The sequence below is a fragment of the Fundulus heteroclitus genome, chromosome 12 (genome assembly GCF_011125445.2).
Source record: "Fundulus heteroclitus isolate FHET01 chromosome 12, MU-UCD_Fhet_4.1, whole genome shotgun sequence".
In the NCBI taxonomy this organism is placed as follows: Eukaryota; Metazoa; Chordata; class Actinopteri; order Cyprinodontiformes; family Fundulidae; genus Fundulus; species Fundulus heteroclitus.
Window position 1 is genome coordinate 413,072 of NC_046372.1, and position 11,000 is coordinate 424,071.

The 11,000-nt window shown below is 40.9% G+C and overlaps 1 protein-coding gene across 1 annotated transcript in view; it reads right to left on the bottom strand.

Moving 5' to 3' along the window:
- sv2ca (synaptic vesicle glycoprotein 2Ca) overlaps positions 1-1,550 on the bottom strand; it is a 45,191-nt gene extending 43,641 nt beyond the window's left edge. The window contains exon 1 of the mRNA XM_012861289.3: positions 1,319-1,550. The gene's annotated coding sequence lies outside the window, so the exon portion shown is untranslated. The remainder of the gene's footprint in view (positions 1-1,318) is intronic.
- Between the last annotated feature and the right edge of the window lie 9,450 nt (positions 1,551-11,000).

Below are 11,000 nucleotides of genomic sequence, written 5' to 3' on the forward strand. Positions count from 1 at the left end.
TATTGTTATTTCCAGCCTTGACACAATTTAGAGTGACCCTAATGTTAAAAAAAAAAGCTTCAAATAAAGGTCTGTTTTATGTTTTCAGAAACAAGGTGATGTTTTAATAGCTCTTGAACACAATCTCTTTTGAATTAGATATGATCAAATGCTGTCTGAAAGAAACCCCATTCTGGCTAAATTCCTTTGATTTGGCCAGAACAAGAAGGCAGGAGGCTACATGGGGACACAGTTGCTAACACTGGGAGCTAGCAGCAAGAAGGCTTTTCAGGCTTTTCTGCTTGGAGTCTCCATGTTCTCCCCGTGCATGTGTAGACTCTCTCCGATATGCACAAAACTGATGGAAAAAGTATTTAGACTGATTTAATTATTTATTTATAATTATTTATTTTAGGCGCCTCCTAAAATGATGACTCCCTGTGTGGAAAGCCACACCGTCCATCACATAAAAACCACCACAGAGAAAGTAATCAATCAGTGGCCCTCCTGACAGAAAGGAAAATGAAAACTTAAATGAATGATGATTAGAGGACACAGTCTGCAGCTTACAATCACTTTACCCGAAGTTTTTTTTTTTTTTTTTTTTTTTTCATGCTTTCTTTCTTTCTTTGAGTGTTCCCATCAGCGTTAACCCAGCAGGGCTGCTACAGCAGCCACGGCGACGCAAACAAAGCACTTTGCCACAGATTTCCAGTTCACCGGCTGTGCGCCTGTCAATCGCTCTCTGCCTCTTGAGGTGCAATTCAGGGATGAGTCAGTCGCCTGCTCCCACATCCTCTCCTCTTTTGGGCGGCAGCGCAGAGTGCTTTAACCGCCTCGGGGCAGGTGGCTGCGCGGCACAAAAGGCAGGAACGATCCGCAGCCAGCTCCGCTCACGCCACGGATTACACTTCCAGTCTAGCGAGCTGCCGTGGCGAACTTAAAGACCTGGACCTCAGTGCGAGACGAGATATGTTTGCAACTATATAGGTGTTCAAATGGTTTAGTCAAGTAAACGGAGGGTGGAAGAAAAAGAGCATTGAGAGCAATTAAATAGGAAATGCGCTGGATTCTACAACGCGTAATTTCTTCTGATAACTCTTGTCTGCGTTCGTTTCTGTGCAGAAGTTGTGGCTTTGAAAAGCACAGGGAACAACTCAACTTCTAATAAATGTCACTTAAAAAAAACTTAGACTGTTTTCCTGTATCCTAATATTGCTATATTTGGGGGGAAGGAAACGCTGAAAAAAGTGCAAACGTGGACGCGCACCGCACACACCAACTCATGGTCTCTAGGCGCACCATTTGTATAGCTTTAAAAGAGGAAGTCTTTCCTTACCGGACTTATGGCGTGAAGAGTGGACTGAGCTGAAAGTATCCCATTGTAGCACATCCCGCTTTCGCTTTCTGGGAAATAGTTTACGATCTTTCTAGGTTGTTGTTGTTTTGCTATGTTTTTTTTCCCCTATAAGGAGCAGGACCGGAGGAAACTGTCAGCGCACGACAAGGTTTTGTTTTTTTTCCCCCCTGCGATGCAGTCCTATCTGGCTGCATGCAGCACTTCTGGAGAGGAGAGAGTGTGGTGGCAGGAGAGAGGCAGCCAGGGAGGGAGGGGGGGAGAGAGAGAGAGAGAGAGAGAGGAGAGGGCAGTGTAATCAATAATTGTGTTTCATTGAGTGATGCGGGTAATTCCGTCTGATGGAACAATCTAGTTAGGTGACTGACGTGAGAAGCTGCAGCGCATGAATACTGAACAGAAGAGAAAAGGTCTAATTCAGGGAGAGCTGCTGAATCTCTGCTACATATTAAACCAAAGCCCGGTGTTCTGGGGCTACTCTGGGGCGTCACTCTGACGCCAAACTGGAGTTTCTGACTCACGTGCAATGCGCGTCATGTGGTGAAAAAACTAGTTTCAAATCATCCCTGTGGTGGAGCATGGTGGCGGCAGCGTCATGCAGACAAGTGCTGGACAGAGAGGCTGGTCAAAGATGATAGAGATGAAGCTCTATCACGTATCAACCCGAAACACCCCAAAGATACGAGCGCACGCTTTTGTTTGAGAGAGAGAGAGAGGGGGGGGGGGGGGGTGATGGTAGTGGAGCTGCTAAAGGGAGGGGGTTATCCTCTGCCCGTGTGAGTTGCAGGAATAAAAATCAGACAGGAAAACTCTGTGAGTTGCATAAATAGTAGCATTTTGTCCGCATTCTGTAGTTTTCTAGGTCAACCTGAATCGTTTATGCTGAAATCTTATCTGGGGTTCACCTTGTGCTTCAGAAGTAGCTGCAGCTGTGGATCACTGTCCATGGTGCTGACCGACCAACACCTGCACGTTTTAACAGCTGCGGTGTTCAGCCACCACTTCGCTCAAACTCCAGCTGCACTGTTAAATGTTTCACCTGCATCTATAATATAAACGTTCTTTCAAACCAGCCTTTTTCTGAGTTTTGGATAATCTGCTGAATAATATAATGAAAAAAAAAGCAAAGGCATATCCAGTGGGGGAAACAGTCAGCACAATGTACACTGGAGAAAATGGCAAACAGCATAAACATACATTCTACTGATCTATAGTAAATACATATTTTTGTTACCATTCTAGTTGTTATTCTAGTTTTATATAATAGAACTTAGGATATTTTCTGGACAACTAATGACAGAAAAGTTCAACACAATACTGCCTTCAAGTTAGATTTAATTGTATTTCTGGAAGATTTAAATATGACATGTATAATTACCCTTTTATCTCCTGACGATTCACACAAATGTTGAACGGCTTGAGAAATGTGTTGCTCTTTTGAAAAACATAATCGACTTTCACATTACTAAATTTGGTCCCCTTCTTTGTGATTTTTAACAATTCATAAAACCAACATCACCTCTTATTGCTATGACTCTCCAAAAAGAAACTGTGTACTTATGGCTTCAGGCTTGGCTACAACAATTTCTTATTTTAGTAAAAAAAATCATGTTTTTTTCTAACTTCAGTCACTGGTCAAGTTCCCATGAGACACCATTATAAATTATACTCAACTGGATGAGAGCGAGAGAGAGTAAAACTATCTATTGTCACATAACAGAGGTTATACAATCCCTTTTTTTACTAATATTGCATAACCTACACTATACCACTCTCCAGAGATGAGCAGCCTCTTCAGCTGAAGTTAGAAACGGTAACTCCCTTTGTGCCCGGTAAGTCAGATCCTCATGCCTTGAAAACCAAAGAGTGACTCCCAAAGAGAGCCAAGGGAGGGAAATGAGGGAAATAGCTGACTGACGCAACAACCGGGACATCCAGCTCCACAGTATTCATATCATTAAAAGCTGGAAATTACACCAGCACAGCTAGAGACTCCACTGCATTGTCCACTGCAAAAATGTGTATCTGGTTGGGTTATTTCTTGTGCAAACACCAAGCTTGGGGAGAGAGATTGCTTATGCATCATTTTTACTTTAAAACAACACAGGATAGTAAAAAGGCACTGTGCATGGGAAAACACAAAAATGCATTGACCATCCAAAATGCAGCCATCCTATTCCTAAATTTGAACCAGGAAATAGTGATATCGTGTTCAAGACTGCTCTGCTTTTTTTTATTCTGATTGTTTCTGTTGTGAAACAAGCCCCCCTCCAGCCATGAGACTCCATTTACTTCTGCAGGAGCAGTGAGGAGCACTTAGCTTAATGTACACGACAGCAGAATGACTGTCACTCTCACACACACATTCCCATCAAGAGGCAGAGCGCTGCACATGAAAGAAACTGTTCTCTGTTATCTTGGTCACTAAAGCAAGCACACGCAGAAAAAGGATTTCCGGTATTACAATGAAAACACGATTCTAGCATGTATGAAACATAACTGATAAAAGTTTATATCCCAGTTCTACACAGGTTAAGAATTCCTTTATTGCATTTTCCATTATGGAGGGATGGAACTGTTGGAGCTGTGTGGTCTGCAGAGCTGGCCCAAGTCAATAGCAAACTAGGGCCCCTGGGCCAATACGGCGTACCATTATATTCTGTATGTTAGATCTTGTTTTGTCATTTTTTCCAGTGCAGCAAATCAAGAATGAACACCCCTTTTGAATTTAATGTTGCAGATACAAAAAAATAAGTAAATTATTTAAAATTATTCAACATCTAAGATTTAAAGGCATACTATGCAACATTTTTCAGATAATTAATGTGTTCCATACCGTTTTGGATGATTAAATGAGTCATTTCAGGTCGAACAAAGGTTTTCTCGGCCGCCCTGGGGGTCTGTGGGGGAAATACCGCACTTGCAATTGCAAGAGCTCTCGGCCCGCACACACAGAAGTCTCGCTTTACGGCGAGAACTCCATGTGTTTTTGCCCTGCCATTCACTATATGCACGCGCAAAAGCAACAACAAAGAACCGCGTGTTAACTTCAAATAAACATGCAAGTATATCGAGTTTTATTATTATTATTTTTTTTTTTTTATGTTGGCGAGACGCTACCGCGGCGGCCGCCGCCTCGCCGCGGCCGCCGCGGCGAGGCGGCGGCCGCGGCTTGGCGAGGCGGTGGTGTCTCACCAACATAAAAATAAATAAATAAATAATAATAATAATAATAATAATAAAACTGGCGAGGCGACCGCGGCTTGGCGAGGCGGCCGCCGCGGCTGCCTTGCCAAGATAGTGCTGCGAAAAGCCTGATGTTCATACCTTCACTGTGTTAGTCATTGTTTGTACTGCCGTTTTTTCCACTTTTCGTTGCGTTCGCCTGTCTGCTAAGCTCAAAACAACCGCGCCTGGATTGACGGAGAACCCAGAACAGCTGAGCATCTTTACGACAGTGCACTTTTACTTTCGCCCTCTGGGGGGAGCCTCGCTGGAAAATCAACCCCGGTTGCATAGTATACCTTTAAAGCAGCTGACAAACACAGAAGCGTGCAAAGTGACATTTGCAGATTTACTGTGATGTTGCTTGTTTTCTGAGCTGGAGTCACATTTCCTGCACACGGCAACTGTTTGCAAAAAACTTAACAAGTGTTGTACAATTCACAAAAACCGCCTGAAAGCACAACCACTTAGACATGACCATCCTTCCCAGTTCTACTGTGGCTATATATATATATATATATATATATATATATATATATATATATATATATATATATATATATATATATATATATATATATATGTATGTATATATATATATATATATATATATATATAATATATATATATATATATATATATATATATATATATATATATATATGTATATATATATATATGTGTGTGTGTGTGTGTGTGTGTGTGTGTGTGTGTATATTCGGCTGCGTGTCTGCTGCTGTCATTTTGATCCTTGGGAAGGTAGGTTCTAGATATCATGCAGTGTTTTGCTTGTTGACCAATAAAGTACAACTGATATCATCTGAGCACAGCACCTCCGACAATGTTTGTTGTGTCCTCTTCACAGCTTGTGGTAAACTGTAAATTGGACTACTTTTACTTTGTTAAGCAAAGGCTTTCTTCCTGTCATTCTTCAAAAAATGCCAGAATTTTTTAAGGCATTACCAATACTTGTTCTATCAACAGATTCTCCTACTTGAGCTATAAATAATGTGAGTTTTCGCCCAGGATAGTAGGCTAAAAATATTGTTTTTACAGTTAGTTCAATGGCTAGGAATAATCATCTTGTTCTAGCTTCCTATGCTTTTGCCTTTGGTTTAGCTGTTATGGATTGCAGCTTTTTACATCCGACTGAATTGCATCCCTCACTCTGAGGGTTTTCCAGCCTCTGACACATTTTCTTCCCAGGTTGACCGTGTACTTAGCTCATTGCATCAGTTTATCTGTCCCTGTTGGAGAAAACAATTCTCCATCAAGGCTGGTATATTCAGGTTTATGTGTGAGGTTCGTTAGTTTTGTCACACGTCCTGTTTTTCGTTGCAAAAAGATCAGTTTTGGTGTAATTTGTTTGCCCCCCACCTCTATATTATCAAATTAAATACCCAAAGAAAACACAGCAGTTTGTAGTTTTAATGTGACCAAATGTGAAACAAAAACTTAAAAAATACCTTTACAGGTCATTACCCAGACTGACTTACAGAAAATAGCCTTCCCTTATATATATAAAAAAACGTTCTTTGTCTTCTACCAGAAGCAAATGGCAGGTATTTGTAGTCTTGTCTCTGGTGTCATTTGGTCTGTCAGCGTGAAGCTGATCGCAAACTGGACGTAACGCTGCTTCTGCCTGCGATTGATTTTCAGTCAGACATATTCACAGACTGCCATAACTCCTCAGGACAACAACTAATGTGCTGTCATCAATCGTAACATCGTCAACCCATTTTTCTCACATATGAGACCATAATGACTCCTCTCTGAAAGACAGCGGAAGCAGAACATGTTGTAGAGTTATTCGTCGCCGCTTGCTGTTTTCAAATTAGTTTTCATTACTTGTTGATGTAGCAGGACTTCCCCCTTAGGACAGTCTAATCCATCACTTTATTTTTTTTTCTGCCAGTGACACCAATGTCCTTTATTTATAGCTGTTCTTTAAATTCATCATCGGTGATAAACACTGTGCTGTGTAGTCTGGACTTATTTTATACAGTATTGAACAGCAGATGAGCTAGAACCAGGCAGAATATTTCTTTCGTTACATGTGGGCGAGACTGATGAAACGAGATAAAGGGATCAGCCACGGGAGTTGTGTAAAGTGACGTTAACCACGGAGACCTCTTCTGTCAGCCTAAGCTTCTGCCTCCTCAAAGCAGGATTACTGCTGCCAGCTGGATCTGCAGCGTTTCATTCATGTTCTCTGTAAAGCTGTGGGTGCAGGTATCATATTCAGTTTGCATCTTTAGATTGTAGCGCATGCACGATGACGTGAAGGTCCAAGCTGTTGGCAGCATTGGTGCACTGAATCGGTGGGAGCATCCTTCATGTAGAAACCCACACAGACAGGTGAGTTCACTTTATGGCTGCCTGAATCTGGAGCTAATATCTAGAGCCAATCACAGTTTCTGACAGTCTGATTTTTAGAGAGAAACACATGCATCTGTACAGTGGGATCTGCAGTGTCAGCATTGTTAAAGGCAAGTTGATATTAATCAGATATAACACAGATCTGTTGTCCAGACTTGCTGTTAAGGTGGGCTAAGCTTGTATGTTCCTCACCTCTGTTACAGGCCGAGGAAGGTAGTTAACCAAATATGATAAACAATCATTTAAGATTTTTCCAAATGCTATGTTGGAAGTTGTATATTTTTTTACATTTGTTTATTAACCATGAAACTATTCCCCTGAATTTCTGAATGAATCAGAAAACTCTACAGGCACTTTGCTGGGCAAAGATGTTGGAAAACCAATGAGAGATTCTGGAGAAATCTCCTGATCAAAAGTCTACATTTTCTCATATATAACAAGATTTTTGTCTTTAAAGGTGGCAGAACTGATCTTAATTGACACCCACAGGCAAGGGTGTCTTACGACACTCCTACAATGCGGAGACCGGATGCGGCAACAGCGTTGTTTTAAGTTTTCTGAAGGATCCTGGCTATGGTTCAGAAAGTGATCAAAGCCGGAGGATCCAATGGGAGGGGGGGGGGCCACGAGGTACCACTTTACAATAAGACTCTCATTATTGATGAATAACAAATAGTCTATAGTTATGTAATTTATTAATCTGTAAACACTTTATAACTCATTCATAATTGTTTATTATGCAGTATTTAAGGGTGAGCAAGAAAGAGACAAAACGGACCGGTTTCTTGCCAAACAGTGAGCCTAATCTATTCAACTATAAATTCCACCAACAGTTGCTTATATCAAAGATTTCACACTAAGTTACTACCTTGTAAGCACAAACTGGTCAGTTTTGTCACTTACTCGCCCTTTATAAATGCAGATGAAAGACTTATGAATGAGTTATACATTTTTCACAAATTAATTCATAACTTATGTATAAACTATTTATCAACCATGTATAAGGGGAGCCTTATTTTAAAGCAGTACCTTTGGATATGTGAGAGAAGGGTTAATGAAGAAAAAAGTGCCTTAAAACTCTGCCTCCACTCCATTTGTGCTCTGTGAGGGAAAAGATGAAGGATAATTTTCCTCCGTGATGAGAAAAACAATTATCTGGATGGTCCTGACCATCAAGACAGGTAAATCCCATTGGAGATGTACACAGCAAAGAGGTGGAGGCTCCATCATGATCTGAATATATAATATGTACCTACATAGATGTGATAGAGAATTGGTGAACATCTGTTCTCAAGTCTTACCACAGGTTCACAGGATTTACTGTGCCGTGAAAAAGGGGTGGTCTTTTTACAAATTCCTGCTCTTTTTGGTGGGCCAGGCTGGTTTTGGATAGCATTTTTCCCTTAATGAATTTAATCATTTGCAAACTGATTTTTGTTTTTAATGTTTATAAAAGTCATTAACACAGATGATCTAAAACCGGTTTGGAGGTGTAAGTGCAGCAAAAGGTGGTTCCACAAAGGGGAGACACGCTTTTCTGTTTCATTTGTTGAAGAAAAAAAAATTTGATCGTTTCATATCCACGTCACAATTATTCACTACAAAATGTGAAAGAGTTCAGAAAGAGTATGAATACTTTGCATTCTCTGTTAAAAAATATACATTATTGCAAACTTCTCCTCCATCTACCTTTGCAAGGTCCTGTTCGGTGGCTATGTGGCTGAGCTAAAATACCGGAGGGAGGAAAGTTTAATGGATTGTGATTATTGTCCTGGAACAGATTGAACAGTCTATAAAGAAGAATGTGAGCTGAATACATTTCAAACACATAAGCCTAGATGCATTTCGTTTTCTGGGAGAAGGGTAACATTTAAAAAATGAGGTTTGAGGCAGTAATTTCACCTTCAATCTAACAACCTTCTAAACTACCCAATTACTGTTTGTCTACTGTCTGTGGGCATCGAACTGAAGGTGTTCTCTGCCATCTGTGTGTAATTGCAACTCAGATCCACGTTGTTGCTTTGCAGTTCACAAGTAGCCGTTCTACTCAGTTCAAATGATGCTGTGTTAGATACTAAATTAATTAAATCGGGATTCTTTTGTGTCAATTGAGGTAACTTGAAACGGATCACCGTTTCATTCCTAATTAATAAGATGTCATCGGCAGAAACAAAACACGAGTAAAACACAAATGTTGATTGCTTACCATATGATAAATAGAGCTGGCCTGGACGACTTGCCACAACTGATGGAATAATGAATTCTTATCATTAATGGGTTTTTTTATTTGATCTACCGGAAAATCCTGAAGGAGAATGTCCAAGCGTCAATTTGTGATTTTAATAGGCTCAAGATCACTTTTGCTATACAGCAGGACAAGGATTTGAAGTCCCCCTTTAAATGGCTGAGTTTCGATTGAGACGCTGTGGCGTGTACTTAAACAGATATTACTGTTTGCAAACCTTCAGTGAAGCTGAACTAAAGCTATTCCGCCAAGAAGAGGGGGCAAAACCCTCTCCACAGCGATGCAGACGATCCATAACCAGTCCTGACAGACCACCACGGGTGGCACAAGCAGGTTTGGGGGGAAGAGGTTACTTTTTCACAAAGAGCCAGGTTGGTTAGCACAGTTTTTGTAATCCCCTGACAAATGAAGTCATCAGCTGAAAATTGCATTGTGTATTTATTCTGGTTATCTGAGCATTTACATGTTGAAAAAAAAACACTAACGAATCTGTAAGGGGAACACTTTTCACAATGACGCAGAAGAAAATCTAGAAAGTATAAAGTTGTCAATATTGCAGTTATTAAAATAGAAACAATTATTTTAAAAAGAACGCTCCGACGTGTCCTGGTAATGTGATAGAAATATCCCTAAATGATAATTTTACCCAACCTACAGATGTGTGAACGTGTGCTTCCGAAAGGGAAATAAGTAATCTCTGGAAGTTATGGCTTTCTGTCATTCAACAAGAAACCTGCACTCCCCACAGAGCAGCTCGGATTATCCTCACAGTTATGCCTTCAGTTTACAGCCTGCTTCCGCTGTCAACATCAGCAGCAGCAAAAATGTGTTTGCTGAGCTCTACTTGCAAAAAGAAGAAATAAAAAAAAAAGGTTAATTCTGGTTATTCAACAGTGTTAGATTTAAGCAGAAGCTCGCCAGCCTTGGCCAGGTCTCTGCTCCTTGTTTACAGTCATTTTGCAGCTCTTGTACCAGCGCTGACAGGACACCCTCAGACAGTAACGTTCCCCCAGCCAGGTGGCGAGGAGGCTCAAGGCCAACAGCTCCTCTTCCTGCACTGCCGTAGCTGAGAGAGACCATATGTCTCCTCTGGCCGGGTATTCAGGCCTACGCCGCATATGCGCTGCGACGCTTTCAAGCACCTCTTTTGGCAAAAATTCATCAGTTGTAACAAAAAAAGAACTATGAACTGTGTTGCCTTTTTATTTATTTCTAAGTTCATCTTTTTTTCCAGTCATGTTGGGCTTTTCATGACCATGCATCTCCCTTATTTTTTTCACAGTTTCATAAGTTACAACCACTGAATCTTGTGACAAAATTTGAAATTTGAAAAGCTCCATTTGTGTTTAGCCCACTGGCAAGAACTGCACTTTGACCACAGTGAATTAGAGCTGCAAGTCTGTCGGGTGTGTCTCTCTACCCACTTTGCTCGCTTAAGGACAGAGAGCAGCTCTGAAGATCAGCATTCAAGCAACAGGTCCTGACATGAGTCTAAAAGGCTGCCTTAGAGGGGACCAATGCAACCACATGAATAGCTTTGATTTTACTGCAGCTCTGGGCACACGCTGAGGGTCGTTGTTCACCTGGAAGATGAACCTCTGTATTCTTGACAATACTGGTTGTCTTCCAGTATTGTCCTTTTTATTTTAGCTCCATCTCTCTTTGCATCCACTCTGAACATCTTCCTTGTGCAGCGTTAGTTTGTTATCTCACATAGCATCTTTCATGTAGACCAGAAGGTTTAATTGGCTCTCTGATCAGAGCACATTGTTCCACACTGTAAAAACGGAACTAAAAGTAAGTAAAATTTTCTTA